The sequence below is a fragment of the Folsomia candida genome, unplaced genomic scaffold (genome assembly GCF_002217175.1).
Source record: "Folsomia candida strain VU population unplaced genomic scaffold, ASM221717v1 Fcan01_Sc035, whole genome shotgun sequence".
Classification (NCBI taxonomy): domain Eukaryota; kingdom Metazoa; phylum Arthropoda; class Collembola; order Entomobryomorpha; family Isotomidae; genus Folsomia; species Folsomia candida.
The window spans coordinates 332,443-357,868 of record NW_019091227.1 but is presented as its reverse complement, the minus strand read 5'-3'; the positions used below and the strand labels follow the sequence as shown (position 1 = coordinate 357,868).

Here is a 25,426-nt window from a genome sequence, read left to right as displayed (position 1 = left end):
ATGATTCTTTTGGCCGAATTTCACATTCACTTTCACCTTCACTCCGAAAATTTGGGTATATATCCATCCGCTCTGGTTAGAAGAGTGAGGGTGAAAGTGAGTCAGTGAAGAGAAAGAAATACTTCCAAGTTAGTTTCTATTTTTTTTGTGGAAAAAAATATTGGTCGGAATTTTATTTGTGCAGTTGACTCATCATCAGATCAGCCTCTTCACTGCTTTCACCTGAATAGAAACTCGTCATTATTGTATTTTAGTGAATGAGCGAACAAAAAATGGAAAATCAATTTAGCAAGGAAATCAACAAAATACTTGACTGAAATAAATTGCACAATTTACAAAATTTGCAAGAAATTTAGTTTCCATTTATAAATTCTTGAACCTTTGTAATCTGCATAATTACAAAGATATAAATATCAAGCATTCTACTCTATCACCATGAATTCCCTACTTTTCGAATGAAATCAAAACGATTTATCAACATATTAATTATTTGGAGCTTCCACCAACAAAATTTGAAAACTAGTGATCTAGAATTATTTCAAAAACTTCGAACTGCAAAAAATCATAATTGGCGTTAAACCTACCTAAAAGTAATTAGGTTTTGACCACACAAATTATGACCGATTTTTTGGTAAAATTTGAAAGTGATTTATTGTCGCTTTATACAAAGAAATAGTTCACTCGGATTTTTTAACCGACTAAATTCTCTGAAAGCTATGATATTTAAGAGGGAAAACCAGATTACAAATCAAGTCGTATTATTTTGTAAGTTATGCAAAATAAGGTATAGTCAGGGTTCGCTACCCCGGGTTTTTGTGGGTTGGGGTTTTTGGGGTTTTTGCGGGTTTTTGTGGGTTTTTGTGGGTTTTTCCGGGGTTTTTGTAGGATTTTGAGGCAGATTGAAACAAAGTCCCTTAAACTACAACGTAGATCAATGCTAATTAACTTTTCTGCTTCATCTTGAAATTTTGAGAATTTTCATTTGCGACTTGAATTTCCAAATATTTCCAGGTTTACATGTCAAACATGAATTTTCGATGTAAAAGTCCAAATCAATGATAACGGTTAAAATTGCATGTTAAAATTGTATACTAAATTAGTTTATCTCTAGTATATAATTTTTGGTGGTTCAACCTTCCCCAAAATCTACAAAAACCCACAAAAACCCAAAAACCCACAAAAACCCCAAAAACCCCGGAAAAACCCCCGGGGTTGGGTTTTTCTACAAAACCCCGGGGTTTTCCGAACCCTGGGTATAGTAATATTTCAATTCAAAAAAATACCTAGCTACATTTTTTAAAATCTGAAATATAGAACATTATTATCAAGAAGAATCGTTAACATTTTTTCGATCATAAATTTAAACAAAAATTGTAAACCAGAGGATTTTTAAATCTTAAATACTTCCGATTGGGCGCCTGGAAACTTTTTTCATAAAGTCTAATTTCAAATTTGAAGGTGTTATTACTTGCACCCATTTGCATACCATAGTTTTCTCATTTATCGACTAGTACAAAAATCGTTACATAAATATTTTACGAAATACAAAAGTAATATTGGATTGCATCAATTCGTCAAGATTCAGTTCCCTCCTTGAAAACATTACTTTGTTTGAAAATCCTTTGTGAAAGCCGGTTTGGAGTCGTTCACTGAAAATGTCGGGATTTTTAGCGGATCTCGAAAAACGCTAACTTTGTGAATAACATTGGGACAAAATTGCACAACAGTTTATTACCAAACAGTGACAATGATAAACAGGACAAGAAATTTAAATTTATCATGATTCTAATATGTGTATAGTACTTGTACTATAGTACTATATTTTATTCCGCCAAAATTGGTTGACGTTCTTTATGCAGTGTCCGATTTGTGGAGGGTCTGGTTGATTCGCGTGTAAAAGTTCCATTACGACAGGGAAAGGGTTCAAGAAGTAAATTAAACTCCGGGTCTGGACTGAAATGGACGATACTAATTCGAACGACTGGACCTTGGTTCAGACGGGGCAGGGTTGCAAATTCATCTTTTTTCAACCTTTTTCACAAGCGAGATTTGATTGAAATATTGTGCAAAAAATACAATCAGAAAACCTAGACATCTTTAACGAATTTTAAAAAACAAGATTTTAAAACTTAAAAAATACCGAAATAAAAAATTATCACAAAATCCGAGTGGCACAAAATTACACATGATTAAAAATCCATTTTAATTCTGACTCAAACCAACGCAATTACAAGACTACTTAAAAATTCGAAATTTCAAAATTGTACATTTATCAACAATGATACAAAATCATCGAAATAAAAACTTTAATTTCGGAAGTTGCCCTTCTCAAACCCTGTCGCACTTGAAATCTTCCGTTTCGTAACCAGCTTTTCTCACTCGTTTCCAAACATGTTTTTCTTTTCCGTCCTTCTTTCTTTCTTTGTTCGTTATTTATGATTTGAATTTGATCCACTCGACCAATTCTTACAAAATCCTCTCCAATTCAACGTGTAGATTTTCTCCGACGCAAATTCGATTTACTTTCGGACCCTGCATGAACCATATCATCAATTTTGTTGGGTACACAGAGATCACAACGTCCTGTCATTCTCATTGTTATTATCATACAGTGAGGCATTACTACACTCTTAGAAATGAAATGTACAATAATACCAAACGGTGTTAAAGCGACTGTATAAAAATGGTATCGATAATACTACCGTCGAGAAATATCTCGGTATTAAAGTTTTACATATCGATAGCAAATATTTACGGAGCGGCACAACTTTAATACCAAGCAGTAGCAATCCTAATACCGAGGAGTCAGTACCTGACCTGCGTGAGTTTCGCATTCGAGGTCAAATTTCCTTACAAATTCGACACATCCTTTATACATGTATACCTGTTCTCCCAACTTTCCCCACCGTGTGCAAATAGCGCAAAAGACTCGGATGATGTCAAATAAGCAAATTCTGTCCAAAATTGGAAAATTTCTGGCTACAGTATTTTTTCACAAGGTGGAAAAAACCATCTCATTTTATCTAATAAACTGCGTAACACGTTAAATATTTAAATGCGTACAGTCTGAATAATTGGGTGGTAATACCATTATGTTACCAGGCTTATTCATTTTATAACTGGTAGGTTCATCTGCGTGGTTGTAATTTTTCGAGAATTGGCAACATTTATTTACCCCGAAATTCAAGTTGAGTCATAGTCGGTGACAAAATAATATGGGTCAATCGGCAAGAACCTATTATCAAATTTACAAAAGACGTATTCGCAAGTATTTTGTGTGGGTACAATATTAAAGTTGAGCGTAAAATACACGCTTTACACTATTTTGAACATTTTTGAACTGGTATAAACACAAGTACTGTATTTTAAATGATAATTAGGCAAGGAAATTTTGAAAAGTATGTAGCGAATCAATTCTTGAAAACAAAATAAAAAAATAATAATAAAATAAAAAAAATAAAATTCTTTCTTTAAAATTCTTTAATAAAAATCTGTGACGAATTGCTACATATAATTATGATTTGGCACAGCTATAAATAAATTCGGGGTTAACAAACCGTGATAATACGACATTTATTCAATGGCGCCCCTGAGTATAAAGTCTAACTAGCTTTTGTTTATTTAACCTATAATTTTTCGCACAAAAAAACGAGGTATAGAAACAGCTCGCCGTTAAATAAATACTTTCTTATAAACTTTCTCCACGTGTAATGTCCGTTTTTCTCTGCTCACCACAAAAACATACCCAAAAACATGGAACCCAAAAGTTTTGAAATTTATCTAACCTCTAAACTTTTAAAGAGTTCAAAACGTTCTTCTAAACAATGTCCTTGTTGGCAAGAAGTGGACAAGTAATTGCGTGTTTTTCTCCTCCGACCACTTTTTTCTCCCACACAAAAAGAAATAACAGACTTTCTCTTTCAGAGATATTGAGATCAAGTTTTTACCCTCATTTAAAACCTGTGAAAATGGCACGTGTCGAATTTTTTTGTACGAAATGAAAGCAATTTTTCCCTGTCGCGTCACGCCCCGTTAAATTAACGCCTTTCTGGGTGAAAAATTTTATACATTTACTTTTTTGGGGAAAACTTCCTTATGTAGCGACTCGTATCAGTCTGTGTCGGTGTGTCTGCTTTTTGAATGATCCTAAATTTTTGGTGGCTAATTAAATTCGGATACAAATTTTTAGAGCAAACTGAAACTTTAAAGATGTGGAATTTGGTGTCAGATGAGGTCAAGGTTTAACCACACCGTGCAACCTATTAACTCTGATAGTTGTACATCACAGCAAAAAAAATCAAGCGTAGCAATTTTCTTTTGGCACGATAAACCAAAATTTTGACCTTGAAAATTTTTGAAATTTCAAAACCTGCGAACTCGGGCAGTTCTTAGTTAAATAACGTTTTGAAAAACAAATTTCTGATATTTTCTAAAAAAAATGCTGCTCTGTTAAACCATTAAGAATTAAAAGTAAGTAAAAGTCGGGGAGAAAGTGTTGTCGTCGAGTTTCGTGGTTTGGTCGTTGTTCTTTTGGCGGAATAATTGTTTCCAGTCGTGAACAAAACGAGCAAACCGCGAAGGATGAATTCCCTGGGGAAAGTTTTCCGTGTGATGTGGCTTTTATTTCTTGCTCCTAAAAGTTGCTCAAATTTGTTCCTCATGGAGAAAGTAGGATGCGAAACTATGTTTGATGTGGGGTTTAAAATGTCGGGCAGTTTTTAGCCCTGTGGTGAAATAAAAGGAGCTCGTTCCTCAAGGGAGGAAGATATTCTGGGGGAAATTTTGCATATGTAGGTATATTCGCGAAATGTTGTAGTTGTGCAGTGCGGATATTAAATTTCTATTAATTTATGCGTTTCTAGATTAGTTAGAGGTATTTATGCTTACAAACATATTAAAATGCACGTGCTTTTTGAGTTGTTGTTGGTAGTTTTTGGGTGTCAAAACTGCTGGAAAAATTTAAATTTGCTGAAATTCTAACTTTTTAAGGCCTGCCATCTCTCTCCAGAACATTACCAAACACCTAAAGTAAATATAATTATAGAAAGGAAATTAAATTTTTACTTGTTTGCGGCGTTACACTTTATCAATTTTTGAATTCAACAATTAAATTTTGGCTTTTGAGTTATTTTTTAATATCAAGGACTTATGTAGTGAATTGCCACATTTACAGAGTTTTCTGAAATTAATTGTTTTATGAAATGTCGTGTTTTATTTTAAAATGAATTTTGTCATATATTTCAAATACATATTTTGTGAAACGTACTTGGGACGAAAGGCAAGGTTTCCACATTCTACGTCCCAAAAATTCAGGAGCAACTAAATAGATTCGATTGCAATTTATCGAAAAATTTACATTACGACTCCACAATTACAAAAAATTACTTTATAAACACAAATTATTTTAGAAATATAAATTTCGTGGACAACAATAAATAGTTTTTTCTACACATGTTTCCTGGCTGGTTTCTTACATTCATTCCGTTGCTTTCTCTGGAGATGCACAATTAACCAGTATTCTCCTCTCAACCGGCACTTCTGTACTGGCCATTACTTTGCATAAACAGCAAATTTAGATAGGAACCCAGCCAGTTAATAAGTCACCTCTCCATGAATAACGTCGCTCCAGTTTCAAACCGACCAAGTAAGCCCAGCTCGTCTAATTAAAGTTGTCACGTGGTAATACCTGGTTTTTGGTAAAAATTGACCAACGATTCATTACAAGTTTGAATTTCTCGGTAACTTCGAAATGTTACCAGTGTAAAATGGTGTATGTTAATTCATATATGTATTACCAAACCAGTAGCGTATTATTGTATTGATCAACAAAATCCAGAAAAAAGTGATCACATCGTGTCGAAGTGGTCCCAAAAACCCCGAGCCGGGTTTCTCGTTCGTTAAGATTTATATTGCGGAGATGCACAAAGTAAGAAACTAAATCCTCCTCATTAAGACAACAGAGAAGAACAGTAAACAAAATCGTGCTCATTAAGACGGCGGATTTCAGGATTCCTCTTCATTTCCTCCCATTCATTGCTCAATCACTTTTCATGAATTTACTCGATTTCATTTCATCCCTCTCATCAGCAAAATCAACAACTGGATTTTTCATGCTTTATCAAATTTAAGGTGAAAATTTTCCCATGTAAAGAACGAAAATCCGCCAAGTTTTCGAAAATGTGTATACATCTTTTAATTTCAAAAGCATTTAACTAAAGACTTAGCCCTTGTTGGCAAAAAATTAAACTACTGGTCTATTTAAATTGATTAAGTGGTCCATCTGTACCTAAAGATCATTTAAGAAATAGAAATTGTCTAAGAATTTTAAATTTCGACCATAGATTTATTCAAGGAGGAGAGGCCGTGTACTATGCATTCACGGATCACGATGCCCATTGGATATGTTGTAGTGTCCCCTGAATGAACAAGAACCCTCAAGTGATTTGATGCCATGGCCACACCCACTCAAAGGTGCCCAAAAAAACGGTGAAAGTAGCGTTCTCACTCGTTCAAATCCACGCCAAAAATCCAATTTTACTCGGATTTTGAAAATCCTTACACCATTGTACTCCCAGATAGTTGTTGTCTTATTCCGAAATTCAATCTACTTGCAATCTTATGATGACAAAATACATATTTATCTCGTAGTTATGACTAATTTTGTTCAACTTTCACAAAATGAAGGTAAAAAAATAAGCCAACAAACAAACCTTGCACAGTTTTCCATTGTATTATTGCTACAACTTCATTTTCTCAGTCTGCCATTTGGAATAGGAATTTTGGTTACCGAATTAGGGATTCAAGGAGCAACGAGAGTTATACAAATGTGCAGAGAAATTCAGATCAGATGCCTGTCATACTTAGCGAGCGGAAGGAAGGAATGCTACTTAAAGAGCAGTATTAAGCCGTACTTTCCGCCACTTTCTCCTCCACGTGGCCGCATCCTACGGGTCGAATTAATGGAGCGAGAAGATCAAGCGAAAGATGATGAGTGGAGGAGAAATAAATTTGAACTGGTAGAAATATAAATTGGTCAAAAAATGGGCAAATTTTTAATGTACTTTTTCTTAAATTGTTCAAATTAGTTTTTGAACTTGTGAAAAATATAAATAAAGTGAAACTAAAACTGCTTTAAATTAATAAAAACATTTTTGAAAATTTGATAAAGAATTATGATTTGATTAAAATTAATTTAATTTTTAAATGCTAGACTTATACGACGTCACAAACATTTTTATCAATTGGCAAAACCATCAAAAAGTTTAGATCCTCGAACCCAGTGCCAACAATGCTTCCTTTCTGAAATAAATTTTGAACAAAATTTTCGCCCTGTTGTTTATGCTACTTTTAATATTTCAAATTATTCTAGCCCCCCAAAAAAATAAAGCTATATTTTACCCCGTTTTTGTTCCTACCTAAAAATCGCAAGATGCTATCCGTCTGCTTTCGCCATGTAAAAATATGGATCCAGAGTTTTCCTTCTCGCCCTTCTTTTTTCGTGTGCTTAACTTTCTCGGAAACTAATCTCGCCAAAAGCACGCTCCACTTTCCCTCCTGCACTTTCTCCTTGAGCGAGAGGATTATTTAATGTATCGCGTTTTATTATGCGACTTTCTCTTTTTTGTGACCACTTTCGGCACGAGAGAGATGACATTATTTTATTGCTTTTTATCCAAGATTATATTTATTACGGGACAAATTCCTAATCTTTAACACACTAATTTTTGTAAGTGGTGGTGAGACAAAGTTGGGCCCAAAACATCTTCGCTGAACTAAACATGTTTTATGGGTTGGTAGTTAAATACGATATGTGTGTGTTTATTTCATCGTAATGATTAAGCGACGTTAAGGAAATATACGGAGGTTTGTATATTTAAAAACAAATTAGATCTACTCGTTCTAACGCAGAATTTGATAAGTTATATGTACGATCAAGACGTCATCAGCAGGAAATTACTCATAACAAAATCTACAGGAAACTTGAACGTATCACCAAACCGGCAAATAATTTGTAAACTCGGTAGAACCAGACTAATCTTTGCATGCCAAGCAGTTTTTTACCGACAAGTTTTCAATTTCTCGTGGATTAGGAACAAATTCAAATTTTGCGATAAATTAATTGCGTTGTAATTGTTTTCTTGCCAAACCGATAGTTGCGTTTAGTCACTTTTGGTAATTCTTGGCCAGTAATTGGTAACAAATTTGAAATATGGCGCGCCAAATGCAGACCTTGCACTATTAACTAAACTTTATATAATAATAACAATTTAATCCCAGCAATACATTACTACCACGGGATTATTTAGAGTGTCCACATATGTACACAGACACCCACCTTTCTCCGTCAATTCCACTCACACAAATACTTTCATCTACCCACCATTAATCAAACTGAGACCTAAAACCAACGAATAACGAACTCTATTTGCGGTTCAACTATTTAATCTATACTATTTAATCGAAACTATTCTCAAAACAAGGAAAGTAAAACTCAACCGTAAAATCTGCTCGGTTTGGTGGACGGGCATCCATAAATACTTTCATTTGTACCATCCTCCGAATTTTGAGCATGGCATAAATCCTACAACATTAATGTTTCGTTAAATTTGGAGGAAATTTGGCCAACAAACAAAAGGAAATCATTCATTAACGGTTATTTTAAAATTAAATTTCCCTTCAGTTTGACATCTTTTGTCCTAATTATTTAGAAACATGTAACCAAAAGTAAATAAAGATAAGAGCAACACTAACACGAGCTTGAAGTAAATTTTAGATTTTGTTTTTTTTAATTACAGTTTTTAAAACATAATTAGGATCTGAAATTTTATGTGATGACTACAGACTAGAATTATATTTATAATGCTGATGGTAACAAAATAAATGCTTGTATTTTTGAAACGGCATAAACGCCAAGTAAAAATGCAACCAGATCATGCCATAAATGAATGCCCAAAATATTAGCACAAGTACAACTTAAGAGCATGTAACCAGAGAATTTTTGCCCCTGATTTAACAATGAAATGCGCCTAAAAATCAATCCCATGCTGTATGCCTGCCCCATAATGAAGTCTTCAATCCGACCGAAACCCTCGGAAACTTATGTCTGCATTTCCCACAATCAAAATCAACCACACGAATTTTACTTTACACGATTTTAACAGGGAGAAAGAGGACGGAATTGTGCAGACAAGCACAAACCGCAGAACGTACACGGTCTGATTATTTCCATGGTGCAGATATTCCCGTGGAGGGTTCCATCAAATCGGTTCTCACAAAATTTTGAAAGTTTGGAAAACTTACGGACCGTTAAGTTTTGACGGAAGTCGTTCCGGAATTTGTAAAAGTTTTGAAAAATTTAATAGTTTATGAATTGTTAGATAATGTACTACATTTAGAAGCCTTGAAAAAGATCTAAATTAAGTGAATCCCGTTAAAACAAATCTAAAGTTTAAAATTATGACGTTGAAATTAATCGAAAATCAGTTTTAATTTTCTTACAATTTTGTACTGGACTTTCTCCCAATTCGCGCACTTAAAAACTGCGCAACGTTTGTAAAATTATTTAACGACCTTTCCCACCAATTATGAGACTTTCTCCATCTTTTAAGGTGAACTTAAAGTAAACCCAATAAAAGTCATGAGAGAAAGCTGTTGTAACCAGTAAATTTATAATCCTCCTACCAAGTCAATCGAAATTTTTGTAACCTTCTTAACTTTATCAAGGTACAAAAGTCCTAATAAAGTCGCTTTTTCCGCCGTCCTTGCATCCGAAACCCTGCCCGTTTTGCATGGGTAGTTAGTTCGTCCACACATCCGAGTCAGTCTCATTTGCATGGCGGCGATACACGTGGCGAAAGTGGGAACATCATTAAGTCCTCCACAATTTTACACTTTACTCAATCGCTCTCATATTTATTTAGCGAACGATAAATCCACAACGATCACCTACGTTCGGGGGCCGTGAATAAAGGATGGGGTTCAATTATTTAAAAAATTCTTTAGGTGCAAATCTCATTTTTTTGCAGCACAAATATTCCCGAATCCTGTTTGAAATGAAAAGGCTGATATAAACTCACAGATCATTTTCATGCTGAACTTTGTAACTTGTAAACATAAAAATTAGGTCCATCGAAGATCATAAGGATAAGCTAAGAAATGTGATCGCTAGTTATCCATTTCACAAAATTGGAACGTTCAACAATCTGTAAAAATTCATTTAATAAAAATTTCATAGCCAAATTTACATAATAATAAGTATACGGCGTCACTTTCTATCTAAATTTATCGTGTTTACAATCTTCATTGGTGATCTGGTGTGAACCTTCAGATGTGTTTGTAAACTTTATGCAACAGCTTACATAGATTACACACAAATAAATACCAGACCGTTAGTATATCGTAAAGCTGCACAGATTCTCTCTTTATTTTAGAAAAGTTTGTAAGATATATAATTTTGTACAATTTTTTTTTTTGTGTTTTTCAATTTTAAAAAAATTACTCGTTATTTTATGAAATTTAACATTTAACCTTATAAAACCTAGGATTTTCTACATCCTTTCTGCCCGACCCACCAGTCGTGTCGCATTCTGGTCGAATGATTTCAATAGTTTCGCTACAATTCATTAATTACAGGGCAAACTTTCTCTTTACATTTTCACTCGACTTAATCTACAACGCAATTTTCACCGAATTTATTTCGCGGATTGAATTGACACATCCTTCCCACTATTAATTAATTATCGGAGAAACATTCCGCCACAATTTTCTATAACTTTTACCTTAAATGTGTAGTAAATAATTTTTTCCAACGTGCAAAACGTTTATGTGTTTAACTTGCATGGTTAAACTTGAAAATAAGAATAGTAATCACGAATAAATTTCCTAGCTTCTCGTAATTTGAATTTGTAAACTTCATGAATTTTAGGTTATTATTTAATTGTGAATGAATTTGTGCTTCCAATAACAATAACAATGACAATTTAAACTATGTAAACAATTTGTATAATACTAAAAATACTAATCCAAAAAATACTTCGTTATAATTTGATAGAAAAGGAAAATATCTGGAGTAAACTTGCTACTAATTTTTTGATGATATTCATAAACGGCGTGTAAATCAAGCGGTTTGAATAATGCTCCGTCGTGTTCCTACTAATTCAGGACAGGTGAAAGCAAACGTTGTAACATTGTGAAAAACTGAACTTTTTTGTCAGTTGAATTTAAAAAATCATCGTTGCAAAAACTGATCTTTCAAGTAATCTTTAATCTAATTTAGCATTATAATTTAGCAAAATCTATTAATTTGGCGTCCAAATTAACCAGCAAAATGTTAAATTTAGCAAAGATACATTATAATGTATAAGCCAGATTTGTTTTTACAAATTTTTTCCATAAATTGAATTGTCACTTGCAATACTACAATTTTTAAGGTGGGACATGAGTTTGGTGATGTTACATAAGTTCTCACCGTCGAAATTACCACGAGACGAAACCACATCTCTGCCCGGCTTCTAATTACGCTCAACTTTTTTAACTCACTCCAACGCCACGCAACGTGTCATGTTCGACCTCCGGAGTCACGTTCACCTCGACACGACAAATCATGACATGTTTTTGAAAACATGCATTCATGAAACCATGAAAATGTACATAAAAGTGTACTCTACATGAATATATTTATATTTTTTTAACCGCCAAAATTTCCAGATATGGTAAAAAATAATCCACGTGCAAGTCTGGTTTATGTAAGAATTTTAAGAAATATAAAATAGTGACCGATTCCATTATAGCTAATTTAAAAACTATCCGTACATCGAACAACCTTTGCAGAAGTTTACAGATCAGCTTAGGTATAAGACAAAAATGTAGGCATTATAGTACAAATTATTTTTGCAACGATTTTGGAAAATTTGGAAACATTCGAGCAAAAAAAAACCTGCAACATTTTCCATCCATGCCAATTTAGTATTTTTTAGCGAGGTTATTTTTTTTTGTTCCGACACTTAATTTTCGTTTATTCACACTTTACACTAAAGATGAGGTAAACGAGTAAATTTAAACCAGAAAACATTTTTCAAGCAAAACGACGTTTTCATCAATCAAATTCCATAACTTTGCATAGCTAAAAAGTTTTTACAAAACTTGCAGTTTATTAAATAGTTGGGTTGAAAAAAAAAAGTATTAATTATCCTGACAACTAATTTTTAACTACATGAAAAATGTAAATTTCTATAAAATCTAAAAATGTACAGCTAACATTATTGTTTGAAATATTTTTCTTGAAAATATAACACCAAAATATTTCCAACTATTTAACGTGTAACTATATGCAACTTATAGGAAAGTTTTGCAACGGAGTGGAACCTGCTTCTGCTTCACTCTTCCTCCGTCTAGATAACAACTTGTTGAAATTTCTGTCAAAAAAGAGAAAGCTTAAAAGAAAACTGGAAGAAAGAAAGCAAAAAAACTCAACTTTCCCCGACAGCAATTTCTTTTTTTCCCGACTCCTTCATTGTTTCAACATAAAGCTGGTCCAGATCTGGTTCCAAAACGAGTTTCTTTTTGACGAGTGGCTGTCACTTTAAGACTGCACATGAAAAAAGCTTTGATGGAATTATGCGTCTTTCTTTATCACCGGTTTGGTAAAGTTTATCACATTGTCAAAATTGGTAATAGAATATAATCCCTTTGTTTAAAAGTATTTAAAATGAAAACAAACTTTATTACGAATGTGACTCAACCAAGTCTGGAATACATTCTTTGTGGAAATCCAACACTTTTTCAATTTGTCACAGGTTGAGACGTAATTTGAATTCGGCAATTAAGCCATGATAGAAAATATATAATATAAATTATTTTTAAAACAATTTCTGCTACCCAGTACGCAGTGCAAATTTTGTTTGGCTAGAAATATACCACATTTTTAAATTGAGGAATTATGAAGTCATTTCAAATTTTGTGCAGAAATATAATTAGATAAAAACAACGAAGATTCATGGTTTTGATGCCGCGAATACCTTATTGTGTTTACGTTTCTAATAAGTAAAAATAATACGGAATCCATTACCTAGTGGTCTCAACGGTTCGGTTTGGATCGGTTCTTGGAAGAACCGGTTTGGAACCGAAAACCGGAATTGAAGCACCGAAACAGAACCGAACTTTTTTTAACTGGAACCGAACCGGAACCGGCCAGAACCGTGATCGAACCGGCGGTTCGGATCAAACCGGTAGTGTTATCAATATGCAATAAGCAACAAACAATTCTAATTGACGTTTTTTTATGAAATTTCATATACTAGTCAATAACTTATCTATATTTAAACAAGCAAATTCTAATGCATGTCAACGGCAAAACCAGTTATTGAAGTTAGAAAACAATTCCAAGTTTGGGATGTAACCAAGTCAAAATTCCATTTTGGAAACGTTGGGGGGTGTAACCAAATCAAAATTTCATTTCGGGAACTTTGGGGGTGTAACCAAGTAAAAATTTCATTTTGGGAACTTGGGGGTGTAACCGCGTCAAAAATTCATTTTGGAAACGTTAGGGGTGTCATCAAGTTAAAATTACATTTAGGAAACGTTGGGGGTGTAACTAATACAAAATTTTACTTGGGAAACTTTGAGGGTGCAGCCAAGTCAAAATTTCATTCTGGAAACTTTAGGGGTGAAAAGTTTCATTTAGAAACTAGGACGTGTAGTACGGGAAATTCGGAAAAGTTTCGCTAATTGATTTATGTATGAGGTTCGGTTCGGTTCTCAAAGACTTGGAACCGGAACCGAACCGGTAATAAAAGTTTCGGTTCGGTTCGGTTCTCAGTATAAACCGGAACCGAACCGAAGCCATCGGTTCCGGTTCGGTTCTATGAGAACCGAGAACCGTTGCGACCACTACCATTACCGCATTAAAGCTTAGCCATCAGGTAACAGATTTCAACGAGTGCATAGCCCCCATAATTTTTATTTTTACATTTCTGAAAACGAATACGAAATCGTTTGTTGTATAATTTCTTCTTTTCGACTGGTTTAAATAACATTATTATTTTTTCCTGCCTTGACGGACACATGGTTTTCTACGAGAGTGGAAAACAAAGAGAAAGTAAGCTATCGATTTCTTCCGTTTGTTTGTAAAAAAAGGAAAACAGAGAGAAAAACAAGATGTTTCTTTCTTTTGTTGCTTTTTTGAGAGAGAAAGAAAAATAAGAAGTGCTTGATCTACTTGTAAGGTTGCAATTTCATGCGTCACTGCGTTTTGGGGTGTGCAGTAATTTTCCCCGTAATTGAGAGATGCAAAAACAAGAGTATTTTTAGACGGGGTAAAAATTAGAATTAGGAGGGGATTATTTGCATTAGAAAGTTAATTTAGGAAGGAAACAAGGTGGGCAGAAAGTGGGCGAAAGGTGAAAGAAGATAAAACATTTCAGATTTTTTTGGCTTTTTATACACATTTTAGTTGAATTTCGTAATTAGAATCCTCCAAATTATCTTTTACCCATGCATACTTTTGGGATGGTTTTGTGGAACAACTTTCTTCCAGTTTTCTGAAAATTCAGCTTTCAAATCTACCACTTCCAGCAGTATTTTAAACCTTATGTATTAAAATTTTGTAAAAATTTATTTTTCTCCAGTTTTCTGAAGATTCGGGTAACACACTTGTTCAAATCTCGTCCAGCTTTATCAAATTTCATCCCTTGATTTTTTCTAGAATTTTATTTACCAATTTTTCTGTTTTCCTACAAAACCCTTCCTCTAATTAAACCAAAATTTCAAGTTCCGTACTTATTTCTCTTCTCTGCCTCTTTCTCCACCATTCTGTCCCCACCATGTACACTTATCTGACCTTTTCCACACTTACTTCCCTTCTCATTTACATATATTTCCCTTCTTCCTCCCTCATTTGCATAAACAAGACAATTCCAACAATTGATTTATCGATTCCTTGCAAATCAACAAATCCCATTGTTCCAACTCACTCAGTCAGTGACCCTCCGATGACACGTTGATATCTTCTTCGTCCTCCCGACGTCCTCCTTCACCAAAGGCAAAACCAACCACGTTGCCATTTAACCAGCAAACTTTCACCCGGATTAATAACGAAATAAAACATTTGTACATAATCCGTTGACTCGGAATTTCGGTAACAAACAGTAATTCGGATCGGATTGGATATTAATAGCGATGTAATCTTTCGTAACGCAATAAATTAGCAGTTTACTAGTCCAACTTTACTCCCAGTTTATTCTCTCGTAGCCAATATGGCACGATAATCTGGGCCCAATCGTGGCCCGACCCACTCATCTATTTTACAGGGGACGAGGCCATATAATCCGCTCATATTTTATTGCTTTCGCTTTCCCCCTTCGTCCGTAACAGTGGTGAAAGTGCAGCAATTGGCGAAAACAAGAACGAGAGGGAAAGTTGGTGAGAGATCAAGAGCGAGCCAGAGGCAATTGTCGAGTTGAGAATTGTCCTATTAAATAAAACAAAATACAATAAAATAAGAGTGCATCTAAGAGTGCATAGCCCCCATAATTTTTATTTTTACATTTCTGAAAACGAATACGAAATCGTTTGTTGTACCACTTCTTCTTTTCGAGTGGTTTAAATAATATTATTATTTTTTCCTGCCTTGACGGACACATGGTTTTCTCCGAGAGTGGAAAACAAAGAGAAAGTAAGCTATCGATTTCTTCCGTTTGTTTGTAAAAAATGGAAAATGGAGAGAAAAACAAGATCTTTCTTTCTTTCTTTGTTGTTTTTTTTTGGGAGTAAAAAGCAGAATAAAATAAGAAGTACTTGATCTACTTGTAAGGTTGCAATTTCATGCGTCACTGCGTTTCGGGGTGTGCAGTAATTTTCCCCGTAATTGAGAGATGCAAAAACAAGAGCATTTTTAGACGGGGGTAAAATTAGAGGAGGGAATTATTTGCATTAGAAAGTTAATTTAGGAAGAAAACAAGGTGGGCAGAAAGTAGGCGAAAGGTGAAGGGAGATAAAATATTTAAGATTTTTTGGTTTTTTATACTCATACTTGTACATTGTTTTATGGAACTTTCCTCCCGTTTCCTGAAAAATTCAGCTACCACTTTCTAGCTTTTGTAGCTTTTGTAAAATTTTTCATTTTTCAAAATTTTTTAAATAAATTTCTTCAGGTATTCCATTCTGGTAACACACTTGTTCAAGTCAAGATTTATCAAATTTCATCCCTTAATTTTTTCTAAAATTGTATTTACCAAAGTTTTTGTTTTCTTACAAGATCATTCCTCCAGTTAAACCAGAAAAATCTAGTTTCGTGCTAATTTCTCTTCTCTGCCACATTCTGCATCATTTTGTCCCATAATTTCTACACCACGTACATTTATCCGACTTCTCCCACACTTATGTACTTCCTCACTCCATCCCTCATCATTTACATAAATTTCCCTTCTTCCTCCCTCATTTGCATAAACAAGACAACCCCAACAATTGATTTATCGATTCCTTCCAAATCAACAAATCCCATTGTTCCAACTCACTCGCTCAGTGACCCTCCGATGACACGTTGATATCTCCCTCGTCCTCCCGACGTCCTCCTTCACCAAAGGCAAAACCAACCACGTTACATTTTCACCCACAAACTTTCACCCGGATTAATAACGAAATAAAACATTCGTACATAATCCGTTGACTCGGAATTTCGGTAACAAACAGTAATTCGGATCGGATTGGATATTAATAGCGGTGTAATCTTTCGTAACGTAATAAATTAGCAGTTTACTAGTCCAACTTTACTCCCAGTTTATTCTCTCGTAGCCAATATGGCACGATAATCTGGGCCCAATCGTGGCCCGACCCACTCATCTATTTTACAGGGGACGAGGCCATGTAATCCGCTCATATTTTATTGCTTTCACTTTCTCCCTCTCGTTCCTAGTGGGATGAGAAGCAGTGGTGAAAACCAGAACGAGAGGGAAAGTTGGTGAGAGATCAAGAGCGAGCCAGAGGCAATTGTAGAGTTGAGAATTGTCCTATTAAATAAAACAAAATAAAATAAAATATCCACGAGGGGAGGAAACGGAGGGAGGAAGGCATGGATGGCGTGGGAGGGGTCAAGCAGTATCCGTTTGGCGGGTGATGAGTGACTTCACCAAAATTTTGGGAGGAACTATATGGATTTTTTAACAACAGATTTCAAAAGTACAGGCGAAGGCTTCATTTTTTGGAGTATATTAAATCCCTGGAGCAATGATATTTCGTCTCATTGCCAATAAAATTTAGTACCAATTTCTATCGAGCTTGACCATAAACTCGTCACAGTTAACCATTGTTCCGCCTTAATTTCGCGAATACTTGTTTAACCTTGATAAAATTTCGTCCACTGTTAGGTAAAGATTTTGAGAGTATTTTGTACCATTTTAATCAATATTTCTCCCCTCCGCCTTTTCACTTTCACTAAAATTTTCTCTCATTTCCCTTTCTCCCTAAAATCATTAACATCACAATTTTCCACCTTTTTCTTACTTTCTCTTCTAAAAAATATCCTTGCTTTCTCTTCTCATCTCCCTCTCCACACTAACCCATGTTTGATCCTTCACTTCTTCGCAAAAAAAACTACTCGAACTGGACCTTCTTTCTCATCCTCTTGTTAAGATAACGTCTTCCCACTCGACCTAATTACTCGTAAATTGTGTCGACTTTGTCCACTTTATGCCCGCTTCCTCCTACAAAAGTCATATAATTTTTTTAACTCGGAGCCCACCAAATCCAAATCCCGTCCTTCGAGGGCAGTTTCGTTCCTTCTTTTTTTTGTGTGGGAACGAATAAGATAAGGGCGTAGAAAAAATGAGGGAAAACTCCTCTCGGGGAAGGTTGGAGAAGGGAGAAAAAGCCATTATCTTTATGACTATTGGGAAACCGAAGAAATGATCAAATAGTTTAATTTACTGGGTATCCCAAAATCTGAAACTTTTCTGCAGAAAAAAAATCCCGATCGGATTTTACACGAGATTGTATTTATGTTATTTTCGAATCCGGAAATTTTCGATAAGCGGAAATGCCCCAGGAGGTGAGAAGAACGCGTAAAATAAGAAAATCATCACCTGCTCGTTGGTGAAATCAGGGCAGGATCACGATTACTTTCTCTCTGGGGCGGAGTGGAACTCACGAAAGCACTAAAACACTCACTAACACGAAACGACACTAAAAATATTTCACAAACTATCAGATCCACAAAAGATTGAAATCATCACCGAAAATTAAATTCTTTTGAATAACAAGGAACACAGATTTTAGACGAATTTCTTCAAAATTGAAGAGAGAAAATTTGAGATTTTTTTTACTTCAAGAGAAATTTTTGTCTTCTTTTTTGTTGAATTCAGTTTCACTGGTGGAAGTGAGGAGATTCAATTTCACAAATTAATTGTGTTTCAGTAAGTTTACTACAATGGGATTTTTGAAAATTTCACAAATTTGCTTTTTTCTCTGAAATTGCAATTGTGCAAGGTAATTTAGTTTTTTTCTCTTGAATTGCAATTTTTCAAAGTATTTTAGTTTCACAATTTTCTCTCAAATTGTTAAATACACGAGTCGTTGGTTTCATTTAATGTTTTGTTTTCTGACAAACACAAATGAGTATGAGTAATTGGGTATAATGCAGAAATAATTGCACAAACTACACAAATATTACATAAAATTTACCAATCGCTAAAAATTTGAACTTTCACCGAGCCCACAGAAAATGGATTTTAAATTCTTCAATTATTCTTCCACTGCAAATAAATGCGTCAAGAACAATGGAAAAATTAACTTTCACTCCACTTTCACTACGTTAAATATTCTGAAATGCCTTAGTTTACGCCAAGTGAATTTTAACATTTGTGAAGAAATTGTGTCTTAGAAAACTTGAAGAGACGAAATTTGCACGGAGTTCGGAGCAGCGTGATCATTTCTCTTTCAAGGTCTGACGAGAACTGAGGAATTTTTTGGAATGCAGTTAGCTCAACTTGAGACGGAAAACGGGGAGAGAGGAGAAAGTCGAGTGCTCCGTGGTTCAGATTGCACAGGAATATTTCGTGGATACAGAATGGCACTCTAAATAATGTTGTGGTTATCTATTACCGAATAGTGACATTGTGCAACAAATTTCCGAATTGGTAAAAGCACGAACTTGCCTATGGGGTGATTTGGCACGAAATTGTAATGCTTATTTACTTCAAAATTTGTAAGTCTATAAATGTTGTAAACTATCAAAACTTTGGAGTGTCATGTTAGCTACCCAGCGACATTTTGCTCCCGAATTGTACAATTATTGGTATTGACAAAGTTATTTTAAATACCGTCAATATTCGGTATGATGTTTATAACCGTGTACACTTGGCGCGTTTCAATTGCAATTTTTAATTTTAATTTTTTAACAAAGACTTCATTTATATTTTGGTGTACATTTGTAATCCCATTTTACACGTCTTTACTACATTTTTTAGCTTAAAATTTCAAAATTGCTATGTTTCACGCCATTCGTTAACATTTTATAGATTTATCATAACATTTAGTTATTAAGATCGGAATATCTTGGTTGCCTTTGATCAACTCATCAGAATTTCAACTTCCACACCATTCCATTATAATGTTTTTACTAGTGGACTCAACAGTTCTCGGTTCTGACGGAATCGAATCGGAACCGGTCCTAGAACCGAACCGGAACCGAACCGAACTTTGATTACCGGTTCGGTTCGGTTCCGTTCTAGAACCGGACCGAACCGGGCGGATGGACTTTTTAACTCAGTTTGCGGACTGGTATATAAACCTGTACATAAGATAAACACTATTCAGCAAAAATAGGTCAGGTATAATTGTTTTTAATGCAGCTATTCCATCTTATCATAACACTACTGGTTGGGCCGGAACAGCCGGTTCGGTTCCGGTTCGGTTCTCGGTTCCTTACCGGTTCGGTTCCAAGAACCGGACCGAACCGGACCGTTGAACCCACTAGTTTTTACGCATGATGAAAATTTGAGTAGATGTATTTCTATCAGTGTTTCTTTTTGTGCGCACGAAATTATTTTTATGCATGCACAATGCATAAAAATGCACGAAAATGCACGAAAATGCATACAAATGCATAATAAAAAATAAAATGCAATTTCTGCCGGAAATTTCATATGTTAAAGAAATTTTATATTTTGCTCCATTATAAAATGGAGATACGATTCAATTCTCCGAACTTCTATGCTGGTTTGAAATTTTACCACTAGAGTCAGGGCTTACCTACACTCTAAAACAAATCGTTACCAGAATGAATACCACGCGGAGTACATATATGACTCTACCGTTCTGGTATTCTTTTCGTTACTGGACGGGATTGATCTGGGTTAATACCAAGCGAGTATTCATTTATAACTAAAGCGTAATATTAAGTACTCCGCCTCGTCTGTATTCGTTACTGCTCGGTATGCTTAGAATACAACGTTGTAATAATATTATTACTGCATGGATTAAATGCGGTATGCTTATGGTAATGATTTTCAAGTATTCGTTCCTCACCGATAATAATGTTTTGCTACAACTGGTAATATAATTTATATATTTTTATTGAATATGTTCTAACAATTAATTGACAATGGAGCATTTAATGGCATACATTCCAAGAAAAAGTAAATACGAAAACCGTTTAAAATATTAATATTCATAAATAATGCCTAAGTACTAAATGAAGTGTGTCGCTTTTACAATTTTTTTGCAATTCCATGCAATCATGAACAACTAAATTACTTATATCAGCTATTTCATATAGTTCGTTTGAATGCGCTACAATAAACGAAAAGTTGTGTCGAAGATATGTTAAACGCCGCTGCATTATCAACGACTGATTTTGTGTTGCACTTAGCGGCAAGGTCACACAATTAAACGTTTCGGCTATATGAGTCTCCAAGATCTATTAAGCGCAAATTAGCTGTATATTGTAAATATCTATATTTCTAACACATCTTCATATGTATATTTGACAAAATTAAAATGTTGTTTTTACCTGTTTGAAAAGATCTACGTCACTAGCTGAATTCGACAGTGGAGATGCAGGTGAGGACGGCGCAGATGCGCTCAATGGACGCGGAACTGAAATTAAGATATTACTACTCATATTTATAAATTTCGAATTAACATTTCTCGATATAGTTTTAATTCGATGCATCCTGTAATTTCTAGCTTACCATAAAATATTTGGGAATTTCCTTCACTTTCGTGCGAGATATTCACTTCTACTGTTTCGTCGTCCTTCGTGCGGAAGATATTAGGCGTCATTCCCTGTTGCAACAAAATAAAAACTTCGTCGATTTCAGCGCCATGATCATCCTCGAGAGAAATTTCGACGTTAGGTTCCAAGTTAAATTTCTCTCTAACTATCAACGCCATAAAATAAATAATACCAATAAAATCAATTAAAACATAGTGCATTAAAGTCAAAAAACTTACCATTTTCAACGAAAGTGTCGTATTCTGGAGGGGAAATAATTAGTTTTTTTCCTCTCTAAAAATTGGAAACTCTGATCAGTTTTTCCATTTTTCCAGCAGATTAATTGCGGCTCGCGCACTTGTGGTGAAGGTGTGAAATGCCTCGTTGCAATCAATACCGCAGTTGAGATGGACAACATACTTTTGTCTTCTTTGTTCGCGGATATGGGTTGTCAGATATATTTATAATATTGTATCAAAATTTGAGACTTGGAATTATTTCTTGACCTTTTACGGGACAAAATATCCAAGTGTCTCAATACTTTTTCTTACCCCTCTATTTAGAAAAAAATTAAATATTCCAGTATTATTTGCACGCAAATGATTTTCGTGCATTTTCGTGCATTTTCATGCACTTTTCCGGATTTTCAATGGGTGTTATTAAACGTTTAAAAACATTTTTATGCACTAATTTCGTGCAGGTGTTTTTTAACAGCAGAAACACTGATTTCTATTATTTGTACTAGTCTCGTGCCTAAGGGCACGATATTTTTAAAGTTAGCCGCACATTCTTTACGTTCCGAATAACTGAAAAAAGTTTAAACATAATTTAGAAAATAATAATTCTCAACTATACTAGTAAATTACAACAAATTAAGTTACAAAAAATATCACGCCATGATTAATAAATTTTCTAAATAAACGGATCCCATTAACCTTCCAATCCAACTATTACGAAATTCGCCCATATTTATTTAAGCGTCTTAAAATGGCAAGGTTATCTTCCAATTTCTTCCAATTTATTAGCAATAATTTTAAAACTTCGAATTAGAAATAACCACAATGCCTTTGCTCCTTATTTTGTACAAAATTCAAACAAGTTTAACGGATATTTAAACATAACAAGTGTTTTTTGGGGAAACATTCAAGAACAATAATTTGGTTGGAGGTTTTAAAATGTGGAAAAATATACGAGATACGAGATATTTATGAATCCCATTAAACAAAAACACTAATTTCAAAATGCATGGGAAAAAGTATTTGTATTGATAGATTGATAAATGCAAAACTTCAACCCCAGAAAAAGACGCAGGGATCTAAAATTCATAACTGCGAGTATAAGTTTTGATAATTCTAAAAATGGTTGGAATCTCTTGTAACAAATTAGGTGTAAATCTTTTACGAATTATCAAAGACTCAAAATTTGAAAAAATTGTATTTAAACAATTCCTCGACAACTTTGTAAGGATGCAGAATTGCACTCTAAATAATGTGGTGGTTATCTATTACCGAATAATGATAATTTTGCAAAAAATTACCGAATGGGTACATGTTGAGTGAACTAGCTTGTCAAAATTTCAATTTCCATACCACCTTTAAACTTGTAATAAATGCCAACACTAGAATTCAATATTTGGAGGATACGATATGTTTAAGAACCCCAGCAAACCTGGGTTTGCCAAATTGGGCAATTCTAAAAAAAATAATTTCGAAATTCCTAATGCACATGCTTATAACTGATCTTGTTGATTTTCCGCCAATTGAATCTAATTGGTTTAATTAATATTACAATTTTACAAATTCTGACGGCGGCGTTCAAAATCATCAACAAACCTCAATTTCAAAATTTCTTATTTAAATGATCCCTCGACAATCCTATAATCTTAATATAAATAAAATCTACCACCCACACCCAAAATTTCATGTCGAGAGATACATCACTGCCACACGTGGCAGATTCCAACTTTCACTCACTCACTCACATCGCCACTTTCTGGAATGGTGGGGAGAAAGTGGTTGCATATTCCATTAGCCAAATGTACTCACTCTTTCGTCAGGAAAGGACTCCTCTTCTCCGTATTGTCATTTTCCTTAAGGTGCACTTTTAAAAATATGATGATACAATTATTTTCTGGTGGTGGTGTCACCACCAAATTTTTCTAATCGATAAAAATACTTTCAAAATTTTCGAATTCGCAGCGGGTTAAAAAATATTCACATAAAGTTTAAAAGATATTTGCATATATACACAACCTAACTTTTGTACAATAGATTGCTCTGCTCTCTGATGGAAAAATAATTTCATAAATTTGTTAGGGTTAAACGTTTATCATTACAATTTGGTAAATTGAGGATAAAAATTATACGTAAGATACAGAAACTGCTAACTCGATGGATTTGACAATAGAGGAAATCGAAATGATATTTATATTGATGATTTATGTTATGTAAAAGATGCAGGAACTAATCGCCACATGACTTTGAAAATTACGGGAATAAAATTTTGTAATGGTGGTGTCGTCATTACAATTTTCATATCGGGTTTAGTAATAAAATAAACCCAATATGACCCAAAGGTAACAGAAATTGGTTTTTAGATATTTTTTGGTAACAGGAAGACCCCATTATTGGTGTATAAGAAAAGGATGGAAAGTAAGATTTAGAGGATGAAAATTAGTACAAAATAAGAACAAATTGGTAAAAAATTAAGCCAACCAATGCCAAAACTTGAGACATCATTATCAAAAATATGCCCAAGGGAAGCAACATCTATTCGTTACTAAATTTCTGAGTGTGTGCCTCTGCAACTACTTGAAGTCTGTGTGATTGTGTGGCCAGTGAAATGAAGAAGAGTTTCGCGGATGGTTTATTTTTGGACTCTGTTGTGCAGGTGGGCTTTAAAGTTGCAGATTTCAATTTATTCGAGTGGTGGATCTCTGTACAACGACATCAAAACTGCGGGACGGGCTACACTGCCCGATTTCACTGATTCAGCATTCCACCTTTCACTCCAGGCCTGATCTGGTTCTCATTGTTTTATGACTTTGAATAGCGTGGGCAGTTAACTGACCACACAATAATTTGTGTCCACTGATCATTTCGTGATGAATGTGATTACAGTTACAGCAGGGTTTTTGATGCTGTATTTTTATGTAAAAGCTTGTTAATATTGGGAACCAAGTTTTATTACCACGTGGAGGCACTGTAAGCGTCGGTAACGGTAACAGTTTTGTAGAGAAATAACTTCCACAAAACCCAAATTCGCTACAAAACTAGCAACAATTTCTCAAATAATTTTTGAATTTCGACGAAACCGCGTTCACATTTCCGTTACGAAGTCGTTGATGATGCGGGTGAAGGTTGTAATGACTCCACGTGGTGATGATATTCCGAGCATTGAACAACCTACGTACGCAAGTTTTCCGGAAACTTATCTTGATTGTTAAAAAAATCGTCTAAAAGTAGCAACACCTCTGCGTTATCAGTGTGAAAGTATCCTCATAAATTGTGCCATGCTCACCGGATATAGTTTTTTTAGGGAAATGATGCCTTCGCCAATGGAGAAAGTGCACGTGCTCGCATTCTTATTTCAGGGAGAACTTCAATTTGTATTTGTATCTCTAGTTTAATAGCGAAAAAAAAACAAATATTATCAGGTTATCATATTACGCGTATACGTACCAAATTTAGCAGCAGGTTTTCTAAAAAGCTTTTGAATTCTAAATTTGGTAAATATTTTCAAAATCATTGGAGTTATTCAAACTAAAATCAATATAAAATATAATTATGCAATTCTCATTACATACTGGCTTTGATAACTTTGTTGATTTCATTAGTAATAAGGGATAAATGGCTCCCGTATTTTATTGAATTAAAATAATGTGCATTGTGAATAAGCAAATTGCTCAGCAAATTTCAGTTTTAAAAAAGAACTTGATACATAAGAAGCATCGAGGACTAGGATCTGTATAAAAAAACTTGGCTGTATAATTTTACAAATTTACAAAGTTGGCGTTAACCTGTGTACATTTACTTGCAGTATTCTTGCAACCCTTATTTTTAGTCTCAGCATTTGCATCCGATTTCGAAATTGCGAAAGGGTTTCTAAATAGTTTGTTTTTGTATTATGAATTTTATTAATAATTTTCAATGGGTTTTTCAAGGTAAAATCAAGAGAAATTCTCCTAGTCTTTGATAATCGGAACGCTTTATAAAGAAATTC

The 25,426-nt window shown here is 34.3% G+C and overlaps 1 protein-coding gene across 1 annotated transcript in view; it reads right to left on the bottom strand.

Annotated features, from left to right (window-relative positions):
• Window positions 1–18,918, bottom strand: part of LOC110860858 (neuroligin-1) — a 96,419-nt gene extending 77,501 nt beyond the window's left edge. The window contains exon 1 of the mRNA XM_035860690.1: window positions 18,075–18,918. The gene's annotated coding sequence lies outside the window, so the exon portion shown is untranslated. The remainder of the gene's footprint in view (window positions 1–18,074) is intronic.
• Window positions 18,919–25,426: the final 6,508 nt, after the last annotated feature.